At 37.8% G+C, this 17,426-nt stretch overlaps 1 protein-coding gene across 11 annotated transcripts in view; it reads right to left on the bottom strand.

Annotated features, from left to right (window-relative positions):
* The window catches only part of kdm6bb (lysine (K)-specific demethylase 6B, b), a 32,010-nt gene extending 22,192 nt beyond the window's left edge, over positions 1-9,818 (bottom strand). For 2 of the 11 annotated variants that reach the window (XR_014604597.1, XM_084103668.1), the window contains exon 1: positions 4,792-4,990. The gene's annotated coding sequence lies outside the window, so the exon portion shown is untranslated. Of the gene's footprint in view, positions 1-503; positions 1,112-4,791; positions 4,991-7,826; positions 8,084-8,623; positions 9,556-9,686 lie in introns of those variants that run through there. The other 9 variants (XR_014604598.1, XM_084103666.1, XM_084103670.1 and 6 more) reach the window with 8 other exon arrangements.
* Between the last annotated feature and the right edge of the window lie 7,608 nt (positions 9,819-17,426).

Raw genomic sequence — 17,426 nt, 5'->3', positions numbered from 1 at the left:
TGCATGCATGTGTTCTTTGGCAGATAACAAACCGAAGAAATCTCTCTTGTACAAAGAGAGTTATCGGTGATACTGCTCGTGGGGAGGTTGTCTGAGAAAGTTCACTGCAGACACAAACACACCGAGGCGGTGTCTTTTATTAGATCTGTGCTGAGCTGTAATGGCAGAGATCTTGATCGCCGGCTATAATAACCATACTTCCTGTATAAAAGTATTCAATAGAGACCAGCATGCTATTATATTACACACACACACACACACAATTGCATTATGTACAGAAGGATCTCCTCTGCAGCTTACTTCACAATTCAATTTGAGTTGTAGAGGCTTGCATGGGAGTTACTGCAAAACATTCACAGGCAGTCACATTACTGCACAAAGAAAAGGAAAAGAAACCGCATGAAGTACAACGACAGAGAAAGTGAGCTGGATGGGGCCGGTATTTAAGTGGCTCGGAGAGGAGAGATGAGTGTTTCTCGCCTGAGACACACAAGCGTTCTTACCTTGCAGGTCAGAGAGGAAGAGAAGGACACTGCTTCCTGCTTGCCCAGTGCTGGAGCGTAATGTCCCTTTAAATGTTTAACCTTTACCAATAAATCCACCGGATGACACTTCTGACAAAACGTGCACATGCTCTGTCTCAAGCACACACACACACACACACACACACACACACACACACACACACACACACACACACACACACAAAAAGAGTTAGACGACTTACTCACGAAATGCCAGTGACAGACAGGAAGTGAGCTTCTATTGTCAAAAAAACGAGTGTGTCTGATCCATTCCGTCTCCTCTCTCAACACACTCTCTCTCGCTTTCTCTTACATTTGCACCCTCCTCTCCTGCCTTCTCCTTCAGTAGACAAAGAGAGGAAAGGAATGGTACGAGAAAGCAGAAAGAGAGAGAGAGAAATAGAGGGCGAGACAGTGAAAGAGGTAGAGAGAGTGGTGCTGAGAGAAAATAGCCCAACCCCCTTCTACCAGCCAGTCTGCATTCATTTCTTTTCCTTTTTTTTGCTTCTCCCTCTACGACCCCTCCCCCACCCTCCATCACCTCTCTCTCCTTCACTCCATCCTAATTTCCTCTCTCTCTCTCTCTCTCTCTCTCTCTCTCTCTCTCTCTCTCTCTCTCTCTCTCTCTCTCTCTCTCTCTCTCTCTCTCTCTCTCTCTCTACAGCTAAAGAGTACAGTATGTGTTTCCAAGGCAACCAATCATAAACTCTGCTCATTGCACACCAGTTTAACATTATAGGAGACATTCTGAGCACAAAACAACGATCTCACCTGAGAAAAAAAAAACACATGCAAACATGGACAGCACGGGAGATCCTGAAGGGAGATTATGTGCACTTGAGCCATTTGCATGGCTACTAATAAGATTAATCTGTTTGGTTTGCATTGCCCAGTTGAGGATGGCATGTTGGCATACTGTATGAGGATTGGCATGTTGTTTAGATGACTTACCTGCTCTAGCATGTACCACACGCAAACCCAGCAGAGTAAATAATAAATCTCTGTCCAATCGGAAGGAATCACTGTAGACTGACGGCTAACAAAGGATTATTAACACTGAACCTAACACGTGTTCTGCTTGAAATAATACACTATCATTTTGTATTTCAAAAAACCTACTCTATAAAAGTCTGATCTAAAATTCTTCCACCTAAGAAACATAGTTACGGAACATGTTACCTGTTTCAGATGCATAAAAGCTTCTCATAAACTACAATTATATCTGAGGAAATAGTAGCCTACCAAATACACATGATCAACTTTGAACAGCAGCTACGCTAATTCTTCTCCTTTTGTTTCCCTGTTTCTGCCTTGAGAGGCCCATCTTGGAGCTACAGATTGGCCAGCTCAAGTTTGGATCCAGCCTTTGCAATGTTTTCAGGTGATGACGACAATTGCAAAGATATCAGATGATGGCAACTTCGGAACGACAGGCAAAACTTTCAAAAATGATCCTAATATTGTAATATCACCCTTATATTGTAATCATTATGAATTGTAATTGCTGTCTTACACTTTCATTGTGTTAGCTTAACCCAATATATGAAGTTAAAGGGGTACTTCAAAAAACTTGTCTATGCAGTAGAAAGGCGAGTATTTTTTGGAAAATGGTGCTACTTGTCTAGAGAAAACAGAAAAAATGCTTGTTGTCTTCCCTTTTGCCATATAGGTAAAAAAAAACTTCAACACCCATAATGCACTGGGTATGTTGCAGTCCAAGGCCCCTCCCACCAATCTGCTATGGCCACACACAGAGTCAAAGACTGCCTTGCTTTATTAGGAAATGCTTCCTAATAAAAACGTCTAGTCATAATGGTGTTGTATTGTTCCCGGGTGCAAAAATTCAAAGAGTAACCGTTTAGCTAACATGAATTATTTCCGGTAAAGGATCCTGTGCGTTGTAGGCATTGGCAAATATGAATCGAAAATATGAAGAGAACACCGCAACGGAAAATCTGAATAACCTGTGTGTTTGTAGTCAACATTTCAAACTGGATGACCACAAACACAATGTTTTAGGTGAAATGGAGTTGAAAAGCTGAAAGAAACTGCCATTCTGTCCGTTACACCCAACCTTCCAAAACATGTCGTGTACAGGTAAGAAAACTGCTGCCATAGTGTTCCATATAATGCTGTTTAAAGAGTAGACAAAGTACGATACAATTTTGAGTGATAAACTACCCTTACAATAACTGTTTTGTTAATAACCCTCTGTCAATCGGACTGTTCCTGCGCAGGGATACAAAAATGCAGAAGTACAATCTGTAGTTTCCACGAAAGCCCTGGAACTGTCAAAGGTCAATTGCTGGACTTTTGCTGATAAATAAACGTGAATTTCTCGGCCCACGTAACACGAAGAAAAAGTAAACATTGTTTATTTACATACTACTGGCATTGTAACAATACAAAGTGTGTTGAAAATCACTTTAAGTAACCACATATTACTGTCATATGGACCTTTGACACATTAATCTCTGACTCATAACTAATTGTAACAATGAAACAAGCATTTTCTGTAAAGTTGCTTTGAAACAATAAGTATTGTGAAGAGCGCTATACAAATAAACTTTGTTGCCTTAGCTACCAATATTTGAATTGAATTGAATTAAATTAGAAGTTTGAGATCAGATGTTTGATATAAGATTGTTAAAATCAGAGGTTTGAGATCAGAAGTCTGAAATCCGACTGTTACGGTTAGACAGGAGATAGATTTTTGAGATCAGACTGTTGAAATTGAAATTTGCAGATCAGACTGTTAAAAGCAGAAGTTTCAGATAGTAAATTTGTGTTCAGGCTGCTGAGATCAGACTAATGTCTAATCTGGGAGTTACTTGGCAGCTTGACAGTAAACCATTCCTGCCTCAGCAAGTACCTCTTGTCTTTGTCAGAAGTCCTGAAGCAGATACGACACAGGGTAGAACAACTGTACACAGCTAGCTGAAGAGCTCCAAAACGATGGTGGTCCAGAAATGACAGTTTCCTCAGAACCACAGATTCCCATATGAGGTCTTGAAGTGCTTGGATTGGCAAAACTTTAAGATGTTTCCAAAACCAAGTTTCCTTCACTCCCAAACCATAATAACCACCACCACTGCGACTCGCACAGCTGGACCACCGTGGTCCAAACCAGAACCAAGCATAATGTTTCAATCTACTGCTGAGCTGTAAAAGGTGCACAGTGCGCATGAGAAGTTTAAAACAGGATGGTTTGTGTTTATGTTTTGAGAGTGTTATAATTACATATTTGCAATGTTTCTGCTTATATTTAGCACTAGACTATGCACTTCAAGACTTCTTGTAGTAACAATCCTCCAAAGGCTTCAGGAGACGCTTCGTAACTATGTGAGGATAAACAAATCTGGTTGTGCTTTAACAGGCAAACTTGGTCTCCAAAAACACAGCTGACTCAAGTATCCAAGTTGCCCTCACAAACAATTAATTCTGCAATTACACACTTCCTGTTTCTGTGTTTGAACGCTTTTCTAGGTTCATTTCAGTGTACAAGGTTACAAGACACAACTGATCTCATTTAACTGACATCACGGTTTCATTCATTACAGCTCTGCCAAATGACTCGGGTTAAGCTTCTATTTTTGGAAGGATATTTCAGCAGCTCACAGTTGTCTGCCTGTGGTAAAGCTCTGGTGAATGTAGGTCAGTATGTGTAGATAACTATGGCACGTGAGCCATTAAGCCCCCTGCAGGATTGTGCATACAATAGCCTTCCAATGCTTTTTATCCTGGAAACGTTTACAGTAAACTGTGAATTGTTTCTAAGTAAACAGTAATTTCAAGAGCCATACTTCCTTAATGAGTTGACATGCATGACAGGGGATGCCGTTTGGTAAAAACCACCAGTGCATTTTGAAACAACGTTTTTTTCTTATATGATGAAAATTAGCATGCCATTTGGATTGTGATATCATGATGGCATTTATTTTATTGCACGGAACCAGAGAGCCAATGTAAGCGATACCAGTAACTACAGTTGCCGGCGATGATGTGAGGCAATGCATTTGTAATGCTACCACATACACATACATGCACACACACTGCTGTCAGAATAATGAATGACTGCTTTAGTGCTGATCAATGTGTGTGTAATACAACCATTACCATACAATACATTTACCTATATGGAACTGCATGCACATACTAATTTGCACCAAACCCCCTCCCCCCCCCCCCCCAAAAAAACATGCATGTAGCCCTAACTATTATGAGATGTTTTGAATAATGGGTCTTTTCTTTCAAATCTTCAGCTTACCTCCGCTTCTCTCCCCCTTTTCTCCTCCTTTTTATTTCAAAGCAATTCCAAAACCTTTCTTCTCCCTTCCTCTCCTACTCGAGTCAATACTGTTGCCTCTGTTCCCCACTTCTCTCCTCCCTCTTTCCCCTCTCCTTTCCTTTCCTCTCCTCTCTCCGATTCTCAGATTTTCACAGCAGACTCATGCACGTGCACAGCCTGGGGGCGGGGCCACTGCTTGCTGTTCCTGCACTCAGCTGTCAATCATATCATCTCAGCCAATCAGAAGAGGGCAGTCTGTGTCAGTCAAGGGATACCAGCGAATATGAGCCCTGGAGGTGGGAAATTTGTGGAAAAAAAATCTGGGAGAGAGAGTGTGTCTGCCATGTATGTGTGTGTTTTGGAACAAGGCCAACACACTATGTGCTATTTTTAAACCCCACTGTAGGGTGGCAAAAGACTCCATTTTCTGAAAGAATCGGGTATATTTCAAAGCCTTGAAAATATCTATATGCTCAATTAAATCTGTTTTTATTAAAGAAATATGAAATCGTGGAATGGTCTCTGATGGTATTTTGATGTAACTGTTTCTAGACGTAGAGGTGGATGGGCTCACTACAGTTGCTATTGAGTTTTAAATAGACCAAAAGGCTGCACTGATACTTTACTTACAATTCTGAAATCAACGTAATACTGATACATATAACATCACCAGGTTGTTGCTATGTGGTTGTAAAAGTGGTTGCTAGGGCAATGTGACTGCATACCAACCCAAATCAAGAGAGCTCACCACAAGCCTCTGCGATATACTATTCCCATGCAACAATAAGGCTTTGGTTGCTTGTTCAATGTAAGTCTATTGCATTAGGTGATAGGAGATGATAGGCACTAATAGATGATGAGTGAGAGGAGCAAAAGGCAGCAAGGGATAGGACAGGATAGAACAGGAATAGGATATGAAAGAATATGAAATGCAAAGAATACGGCAGGACAGAACAGGAAAAAATGAGAACAGCAATATGAATAAGAATTAGAAATGCAAGGGACTTGATAGGACAGGACAGGATAAAACAGGATAGGATAGGATAGAACAGGAATGACAGGAAAGGATGGGCCAGAACAGGGATAGGGGAGACAGGACAGAACATCAATTGGAATAAGAACAGGAAATGCAAATGATATGATAGAACAGGATAGGAAAGAGTGTGGATAGGATAGGATAGGATAGGAAAGAGTGTGAATATGATAGGATAGGACTGGATATTAAAGGATAAGAAAGAATAGAATAGGACAGGATAGGAAAGAGCAGGAATATGGATAGGGCAGGGTGGACAGGAAAGAATAGAATAGAATAGAATAGAATAGAATAGAATAGAATAGAATAGAATAGAATAGAATAGAATATGATAGGAGAGGAAATAATAGGAAACAATAGGAATATGAATGGGATAGGATAGAAAAGCAATAGGATATGTTATAATATATGACATGATATGATAAGGAATGAAAGAATAGGAATATGGGATGGGATGATAGGATCCGATAGGATAGGACAGAATTCTATCGAAGAACATGAGAGGTGAATAGATGATATATGAGAATAGATGCTGAGAAAAATATATGATGGATGATTTGGATTGGACATAGTTATAGGTGTATATATATATAGGATATATGATAGTTATAGGACTGGAGGAATAGGATAGTATGGGATGACATAGTAGAGGAGAGGATAAAAGATGATAGAAGAACAGAGCATTCCTGAAAATATTTGGTTACAGCTGGGTAGACCCACAGCCTCTGACTGAGACTGAGGCAGTGAGGCAGAGGGAGAAAGAAGGAGGGGGTCTTGCCTACGTGACTTTCTGTGCATAGCACCCACGTACCCCATCTGCCCTGTCCCCATCCTTTTAAATAAGGAGAGAAGACAGTGTTCACGGTGAGTGCAAACACTATTTGATGGACAGACAGAGACGGTTCATCATAGAAACACACAGACCATAAGATATAAGACAGATTCCTGTCTGACTGCCCATAGCAACAGCTCCAGTGCTGCACAGTCTCCATTGGGCGAGGGAGCCGGCTGCATGATATACCAATGTCGGCACGCCAGCCAATCAGACGCTCTGTCTGGCTGAGCTGGATTCCATGTTCACCATGGTTACAGAACTACACACTTGAGTCAGTCAAACATGGAATTCTGACATCCATGAACCATATGTGACCGCTGACTCCATGCAAAGAGAGAAACCAGAAGATGTCATAAATCAACACTGTTTATGTGTTCATGGTAGTGCAAGGACACACAGAAGACAGATTCATACTGGACAGTGGTGCATGAAATAGCTTATTGGAATTCCACTGATGCTACAGAGCCATAAAAGATTAATCTAGTTTTGAGTAGCAGTGTGGTATCTGTGGTTCTGAATTATTATTCCAACTAGATCTGAAGAAGCTTGCATGTGCTAAAGTTGACGTCACAAAATAGGGAGTTGCATTCTGAGCATGCTGCTATGTGTTTGCTATGGTATTCTGACTGATTTTTAGGGTGTTATAGGTCCTTCTGGTCTCAAGACCTTTTACAATGTATTTCTATGAGATTTTTAGCTTGCATTATTAAAACAAAATGAAAATCATAAGCCCAATCACACCTTTCATTAGCATACTACACTATTTAAGGTCATGCTATTCATGTCTATAGCACAAAATAAACTTCATGTGTTATGGGTTTGTTGAGATCCCTAAAAACATCAAATTGAAGATATTTAATTGGGTGGGACAATGCAAAAATAATCAATATTACAAAAATAATTTCAATTTCATGCACCTTTTTCTTTAATTATAAGAAATTTGTTGCAATCTAACAATTTGTGTCAGGATAAATCAAAAATTAGATAACAACTAGATGAAAATCCATAACCTATGAGAACTAGCTCTCTGCTTGGGAACAGCCTCTGAACATGCTACACACATGAAATATGATGCTCAGTGTCATCATCTTTCAACCCTGATGAAGCCATGATGATTATTGGTCAGGAGAGAGTTTAAAGACCCACCTCTTCTCCATGATGATTGGCTCTCTGTGCTGTTCATCTCAGTTCAATCAGGAAGAAGCTCCTCACAAACTGGTACCAATGGCACATTTCTACTGGCTGCAGATGCATCGGCATCACTGACACCATTTTCCATCCCACTGCAGGGATGAAGGAAAAATCCCAGCTGCTTGACAGCTGTGCATATGATGATGATGATGATGATTGATGATGATGATGATGATGATGATGATGATGAGAGAGTTGAATTTTAAGTTCACCTTTATTACACAAAACATAAAAAAGCTTTCTTTTAAACATCAAATTCATTATCATTCAGTGTACATAGTACTTAATTTATCCCCCGTTATTCTATAAACTAGGAAGCAAAGATTCAACCAATGAGAATTTTCGTAATGTTTTGTTTCAGTAAAGGTGACCAGATGTCATGATGTCAGATTGCCTGAACCACAAAATAGTAGATAGATCTCAAAATAAATTTGAGAATTTTAATACAATAGAAAGGCGGTCTACATCAATCAGCAAATAATAAACAAACACTATTAAAATGGGTGTAAATGAGTATGTTAAAAGGAGATTGCATATTAAACAACCCATGCAAGCTTAGACATTTATATTCAAACAGTGCCATCTAGTGGTGTGTTTTAGAAATACAAAAGAGACGCTCAAGTGACGAACATTAAAACACAATCTTATGAGTGTGACTCTGGACTGGCTTACTCGTTATAATATCTAAAAAAAATAACATAACTAACTAGTTCTCATAACCCAGCTATATTTAAATATATTCATCATCTTACCAGCGGAATGACTGGAAACCGATCTTTCCGGGTGTGTGAGCTACTGGTGAAGTGTTGCGCAGTTTAAATTCATTCAAGAATGCCCCATAGAGTCTTCCTCCACCTGTAACGCCGCCATCTGTACATGTACCCTCCATCAGAGCTTAATTACTGATGAGCCGAGACTAGAGGACTTGTTACTCACAGCTGCGTTACTTTTACTAAGGATGAGCGGTGGTTGAGTCACTGAGTGACGTCAGCGCAATTCATCCCACGCGCTGGAGTGTCACTTGGGCTCGTGCAGCACTACATACACATCACACGTTTTGTTTAAATACATATATATATATTTTTAATGTAGATTATTTTTAGTTTGCAAAAGCTATCACCACTGCAAGCGCAGTTTTAGTAGCTAATAAAGCTAATAAATATAACAGAAAAATACATACAACTTTCATTAGATAGTTGATATGTAATTGTTCTCTGGAATTTATTGTCTTAAAATTTTGCCTGCCTTCTACATAAAAAAAAAAAGAAAAAAAAAAAAAAAAAGATTTGGATGAGAGAAAGAAAGTCTTCTCGAATTTCGGGATATTTTATTGTCCTCTATATATTGGACAAAGATAAGTTAGCAAAAAAACAGCCAGAATAGGCTAAAGTTCTAGTCAAGTAAACAGTGTTAAAGTTTTACATTAAATTAATAATGTTTTATACTGTTGTTGAGGTTGCTCAGTAATTCATTCCTGCACTTGTCCTAAAATATCACATGAATTTGTGAATATGCACACTTTGTGTTTGTGTTATCCATACAGTGCAATCCAGTGTAGCGGCCAAAGGCATAGATTTTAAACATAGAATCCTCATTAGCAGCTGTTTCTATGGACCGCTATACGTAAGCCGTCCTCCACATTGGATCGGTCTGCAGCCGTAGTTAGACTTTAGCAGATGCTAAACTAACACAATACAACAAGATGAAGGCGTCAGCTAACATGACAGTAAAAAGTTATAGCTCAAAATAGGTCAAAAACCTGTAATAATGAGTTAATACAAAGGCCTATAAAAACACAAAACAACACATTCTCACCTGTGAAAGGTTAACCCATTTCTTTGGGAACTTAAATCCTTGCGGTTTTACAACCAGAAGCTGCGTAATATTGTGGCATCTTGATTCTTACTGCGAGTGACGACACGATGACCGTTCCAAGATGGCGGGTGCGCCGACGTGCCTAGAGCGGTCACGTATATAGTTGATTCTATGGCCAAAGGGAGCAGAAAAAGTGGGATGCAGACCATCCACTAGGTAACTATGGCAACATTACATTGGCAGAGCAGTCAGCAGTGGAGGAAAGCTCACTTGTAAGTGCGAAAGTTAACATATACAATCACTTGTGTGTAGCCTACTTAAGACATGACAAGTTCTGTTCTCGAAATTTACATTGTAAGCTCACTTTCCCTTATAGTTTATTGAATTGTATAAAAGTCCAGATTACCACTGAATTTAGATAATTTATAGCCTATGTCTTCCCATCATGCTGTATAGAAAATGATGTTTCTTCTGGGGTGTAAAATAAAAATATAATAAAATAAAATAACATCTGTTATGAAGGAAAATCATGGCAGCACGTAAAATCTGGTACACTGCTAACTATTGTTTTATATTAAATAAAAAACCTTTTTTGATACAGTGAATTTAATATAAATTAAAGAGATCCCAACTGTAAATAAGTTACAAGAATAAAATCTATTTTTATAATTTTATAAAAAAAATTATAATAATAATATTCAGTGCCGCATTTATGGGTTCCACAATTAGGCCACCAGAGAAAGGGTAGCTGGTTTTCTTCACTTGTTGAGATGTTGTTGTCATGGTAGTGCATGACAAGAGAAGTACAAGCGCTTCAGGAAATGAGAAAGAACCTCTCCAAAAGACATGCAAGCTCTTGACCTTCAGAACCAATGAGACCGATCACACACACACACACACACACACACACACACACTTTAATTTGTTGACAAATCTATAAAAGGGAAATATTTACACCCAGAGAATTCCTAAATTAAATTTAAATGTCTCAGTAAACATACTAACATATCAATCACTAGGGGGAGCTACGACTCTATGCTGGTGAGAGTCTGTCGATCAATATTTTCCATTTAATTGCATTAAATTCCCGTTATACAAATAAAATTGCAGATTGAACAAGTTCAGTCTGACCCTGCTGCGGTTGCAAATTGCTTATTTATTTTTGGTTTATTTACTTCAAAATGTTCAAAAGAGCAAAATGCAGACTCATCAAAATATATATTTTAAGATGATCAACTTCAGATTAATGTACATTAAAAATATAAGAGAAATGGGGGTAAATTGTTTGAAAGCATACTGAGAGGGCAACAGAACACTTCGTGTTTTACGGCCCAGCCCTAAATCACCAATTACCGGCATCAACAGGAAATACACGATCATTATAGTTCACTTAAACCTGGTGTAATGTCATCCATCAATCAGATTTGAAGTCAGTTAAAGGCTGAAAATATGCCCAGACCAGTGAGGATACAGTTATATTACTGGACATCATCCATAGCCATGCATTAATGTTTCATTATGGCTTTGTTAGAAATTTATAACTGTGCATGATGTATTTTTAAATGCCTTTATTATAGATTATCTGAGCCACTGTATTATACAACAGCTATTTAAAGTCCTTATACTTTCTGAGTCACATTTTGCATGTATACGCATTTAAAATTTACAGTCTTTCTCTTCCAGGAAAATTGAGGGAAAAAATTGATGACTCATCCCACACTACACAGATTTTTATCCAATCAGATGCTCTCTAATGAGAATGTCCTGCCCACTAATACCAGTGACATTACCAACTAGCAATAAAAAAAAAAATCATGCTTAATGTCTGAAATGTGACTAAAACCTGATATACGTTCTTTTCAAAATTCCTTTTTTTAGCAAGTATGTCACTTTAGAAAGTCTACCATCGTCAAGCAAATTCAGCCCATATTGTGATGTTTCATATCATATCACAGCTATATAACAGTGACAATATATTTATGGTGCTGCATAGATGCATAGTTTAGAATTTAACTTTTTAATTAATTTTTAATGAACTTCATTGTCACAATTTGTTATTAAAACCATAATATATTACCCTAATTAAAACCTCAGTAAACACACTTAGCCGCTATAAAAATAAACAAGGCTGTCAGAATGAATGGCTGAAAATCTGAGCCCGAGTCGCATGATAGAACATGAAAAAACAGAACACGCTCTATTTCTAAATGTTTGACAGGCGCACCATATGTTTGTTAATTATGAAGCCGTTATGAAAGCACATCAGCTTTGCGTTTTTTCTGCTGCTGGTCATATGGCTCGCATCAGCTTTCTGGACACAGCTGGCTGAGGTCAAACTCTCTCCTTGTTCCACAACATGCTGACAGAAAGTTTCTGAGCCTGAGATGTGAGCCAAACGAGACATCATACTGACATACGAGGGTCGTGGTTTGAGGGGAATATGTGGCAAGATGTGGCAATACTGTATCACTTGTTTCCAACAGTTTCTGCCGCAGTATTACTGGACAGTGATTGCTGGGTCCACACGTATCTGCACCCACAGAACTTACAGGATTTGAGTGCCTGTCAGTTATAAAATTCTACACATTCCATGTTTCCCATGTGATTATTACATATTTTAAATGAATTGAATGAATACAGCTTTGATTTACCAATAAGAGTACCTACTCTCAGCTAAGACATTTTACCATGTTTAAATCCATTCCAAAGATTTTCCCACATGATGGGTCAATGATATGAAAGTCCTTTCAGATCTATTAAGTTAACCCTGAAGCATATAGTGTGTAATATTTGACACATGATCTTCTAAAGTTTCTAAATTACCAACATGATCAACACTTTGCTGAAAAACCTGTTGTACATAATCTTTATTTGTACATCTCTGAATCATTATGCTCTCCAATTATATATTTTTCCTCCACGCAATCAAGACTACAGAGCTTTGCTCATAAAACTAAGCATTTAAATATGACATATTACTAAGACATATGAGCGACAACTGATATTTTTATATAATATTTATGTAATTAGTCTGCTGTACTGTTATAAAAAAAGCCTTGTTATATTAAAATTACAAGCTATCAGAATTCCATATTTTTGCTCAGTTTGGGTCTGTTTTTTCCTCTTTCGAGAATGAGCTTTATATAACATATATCAGTCATAAAAGCCTGGTGTATCAAATATGATACAAAACACATATGCAAACTTTTTTTTAAAGAAATATTTTGTCTAAAGGTTCAATGTACTGTTCCATTTCAAAAACCTTGATTTTTCTGACTATTATTTCAAATGTCAGGCTTTAAAACATTAATAAACATGTGCGTCATAAAGGATAATGACTTTTCAATCTTTAAATAAATTGTGATTAAAAAAATCGAAAATATTAATAATGTTACATCACTTTAAAAAAATCTGTTTAAAATGGGATAACACCAACACAAAACAAAGGTTATAGAATTTGAAACTTTAGATTTTTAATCTTCTTTCTCCTTTTCATTATCTTTTATCCTTATCTGTCATTGAGCCAAATGCCTAAAAACTAAGATTCTGTTTCTGTCTGGGCCTAGTGATCTCTTATAAAGCTGTCTTTATCCCATAATAACGATGGCCCGACAGCTAGCACAAAGATTGATAATGATGCCTAGCAATTCAACTGACAGGTATATAAAAGATTAGATGTCACACTTTGTGCATCACACAGGTCATCGCCAACCTTGAGAGCTGTGTTTTTAAAGTGCACACTCGAGGGAAGCAGAAAGCGATATGTCAACCATCACTCCTCATTAGAGGCCAAATAACCCCAGCATGTCGCACAGCACTGTCCCTCGGCCAATTTCTCTGTCCCTCCAAAACCGTATCTCCCTTTTACTGTCTCCGGCTGGCATCTTGCTCAGCAGTTTGAGCGCTAGTTGTCCCTGCGGTTGTAAGCTAAGTTCTTTCTACAAATATTTGAGGTGCTCATTTGTCTGCATTCCACACAGAGAGGAGCCATTTGAATCTGACTGACTGATTTAATCCGTCTTAAATACCGGCCTGATGATTTCAGAGAAGACCTGTTACACACGGGGAATGTCTGATAGATCCCAGCGTATGTGTGTGTGGCCGCTGCCTTTGAAATGCTGTCTTCAAGGAGTCTGACAAATCCGTATTATTGAAAGCTCAGCAAATTTAAACCCCCTCGCAGAAAAGAGGAAGACGAGAGGGACGAGGAGTGTTGTCTGAGACGCTGGTTGTCTTCGAATGATCTCGTAGACAGGCATGCTGAGATGTAGCAAACAAACACTGAGAGGATGGACACGGAGAGATGAAGAGAGGGGAGGTGGGAGATATGCACACAGACAGCACCGGTATTGATTTTCACCTCAGGACTAAAATCTTAGGGAACTCTGGGAAATTTTGGAGTGAGTCAGACTCTTCATATAGGATTCCGTAGAGACAAGCTTTCTCTCCCCAACAGCTGCAAGATCCTGTCATGTTCTCGCCGCATTCGGCTGTGTCACATTAGCACATGTGCTTGTTTCGCAAGGAGAACTATTCTGAGACGTTGATTTGAACATTTTTGTATAATCGCGCTAAAGTGTGCGATGATACAGCCCGAATACTGAACTACGTGACTTATGAGGTTGATTTCTAGTGGCTTGTTATCTGAGATCTTCTTGAGCTGTGATCTCTTAGAGAGATTTGCTGCTCGCCCTGTTTGCTTAGATATGGCAGCCGAAGCACCTGTTCACCCCACCCTGCTTGAAAGGGAAAAATGACTGTGCTAATCTGTCCAAGTCTATGTGGGGGTTAGGTTTTATAGGGACCAAATTTCACCACATGGATAGTAAAACATGGAGTCAACTACATTGTGGGGACCAGCCAGCTTCAATCGTACTAAATAATGTAGGCCTAAAAGTAGAACTATTCTGTGGGGAATGGGCTTTATAGAAATATTGAGGTGGAGAGAGGATAATGAGTGATAAAGAGTGTATAATGTAAAAAATAAAAAGATTTATCAGTAACTTAATGTTTGCTATGTGATATCTACAATAAATTAACTCTGATGTTGAAATGAACTCAAATTCTGAAGTTAAATAAATAATGACAGCTAAATTTTATAGTAAAATATGTAAGCAATAAGGTATGAGAGGCTACGCTTTATCGTGAATAAGTCACGGTTGAAGGGCGTTGTTATCCTTTCAGACGTGACTTATGTAGTGATACATAGAACCGTTGGGTGAAGCGGTTATAGCCGTGTTTTACCATGACTTAAACAGCTATTGACCAGAATCAAGGACTGGAACTAACCGTTTTTATAATATGTAATATTAATATCATAATATAATATAATATAATATAATATAATATAATATAATATAAAATGTTATAATAAACAGTGGTGTAAATTATTTGAGCAAATGTAATTAGTTACTCTACTTAAGTATCTTTTTGGCTACTTTGTAGTTGGCGATATCAACTACAACTATTATATTACACAAACACATCGCTTTGCTTCATAAGGCCTTTATTAACCCCATGGAGCTGAAAGGATTACTTTTTTCATGAATGGATGCGCTTTTTTGGGCTTCAAAATCTCATCCTCCATTCACTGCCATTATAAAGCTGGGAAGAGCCAGGATATTTTTTTAATATAACTTTTTTAATATATGAAGAAAGACATATACACATAGGGAGGCTTGAGGGTGAGTAAATCATGGGGTAATTTTCATTTTTGGGTGAACTATCCCTTTAACTGAGACTTGAGTGTTTGTAGACGTTTAAGATGCTGTTGTGTCGACCTTGATTTATTGCAATTTTGAGGTGTTCAGTTTTATTTTGATTTTAGAAAATAAACACGTGATTGCTCTCCTCATGAGTGTTTTTCACTGGCATGTTTTTTTAAGTGTTGAGGACTAGCACATCTTTGAGCCTGCGTTCAGTATGAGTGAAATACTTATACTGTTAAACTCTAAGACTTAAGTCGTGTTGAAATTGGTGACTTGTAACTTGTAGTGGAGTAATTTTTTGCTGTAAGGTATCTGTTATTTTACTCAAGTATGGTTTTCAGGTACTCTTTACACCTTTGATAATAAAATATGTAATATAAATGTCATAATATAATAAAATACATAGTTGTGGTAGTTTCTTGACTCTTGTATCATTTAGCATCTATTTCTTCTAACATGCTAAAGATAAATTGGACAACTGTATGTTTTTACAGAAGAAATCAAAGTTGAATGAGTAAAAAGAGAGTAAGAAATAGTCCTAGAGAGAGATTATGTATCAGGTACAAATAAAAAGAAAACTGACATATTTAGAAGCAGAGAGACCTTCAATGTCTATAAAACGATCGATGTAAAAGGTCAACAGGTGCTTCATCCATCTTGGTTAACCGAATAAAAGGATGAACGATAACAGAATGGGGAAAAAAATGAATAGATATAGGGCACCTGAAAGATGAGTGAGGCTTATCTGGATGGTAAAATGAGGATGAGTTTGTAGTTTAGAGAAAGACATGCGCCTGTCATTAAATTATAGCACACATTAAGTTCGGGATGGTCCAAACAATTGGCCTTTTACTTCCCTTTTCCAATGTAAATTTAATTTAGAGACAATGCTGATTTAATCTCTGCTTAGTACAGCATGACAGAGCAATAATGAAACAATCAAATAAAGAAAGGAACTTGAAAAGAAATGACTGCACTTTATAATCGGTGTTCTTCCTTATCTAACCACATAATTGTAGGTTATGACAGACATTCACATAAACTGTTTTCTTTTGAAACTGTGTGCCAAAAAGACTGCAAGGCATCAGAATTCCTACCTCTAGACCCAGAGATAATCACAGATAATTAGAGAAAATTTCTGTTTACAAGCTAATTCTATCACACCAGAAAAATTTAGGTCAGCTTTCTCAACACACACCCTCACACAGTTGTTCCTGTGCAAAGCTGAGAGGCCCGTGAGAGGAAGAAGCGGTTTACTTCGATCATCACATGCGTCCTCAACTCTGAGGAGCCGACGACAGGAGTTCTGTGAGCAGTCTGCGGTCCTCAAGCAATATATGGTCTCTTAGGACCTGAAGCCCAAACATCAAGAAAGTGTTGAGTTGCTGAAGTGTGATTTGTACTGGAAAATTTAGACTGCTGTTCCACCTTTTTTTTTCTTTTTTTTTTTTTGTCATTTCTGCACCACAAGCGGCACCAAAATAACTAGAGTGGAAAATTTTCTGAGAAAAGTTTGAGTGTATTGACCATGGAAAAGTTACCTACACAATGCGAGGGTGTTGCGGCTACTATAATCAGTGATGTCTGGCAACTAAATAAAAATTAAAACCAAATACTAATATTATTGAGAAAAGAATGAAGCTACTGAAATGTTTTATGATTTCAGAAGTAGGCCTAACTAAATAATAATGACAATAAATTAATTTTAGTTTCTGATCCATGGTATATTTTAAAACTTAAAAACCTTTACAACCCATCAGCGTTAAACATGAAAATACCGCTGGATAGCAATAACAATAGATTTTGCTGAGAAATTAAATTGTTGAATTATTTATTTAATTATACTAGTTTATTTCGCACCAGTTTAGTTTAACACTATGACTTTGGCAGTTCTAAAATACTAAAGCTATGGATCCTTTTCATATTTCCAGGGTTCTCAGAAGCCTTATCATAGTTTTATGTAATTAATGCCAAGGTAATATAACTCAAAGTATGTTTTTTTGTTGTTATAGTTGTCATAAATGCACAGTAA

Source organism: Abramis brama (genome assembly GCF_963993115.1).
Source record: "Abramis brama genome assembly, chromosome: 25".
Lineage (NCBI taxonomy): Eukaryota > Metazoa > Chordata > Actinopteri > Cypriniformes > Leuciscidae > Abramis > Abramis brama.
This window is presented reverse-complemented; position numbering and strand designations above follow the sequence as displayed.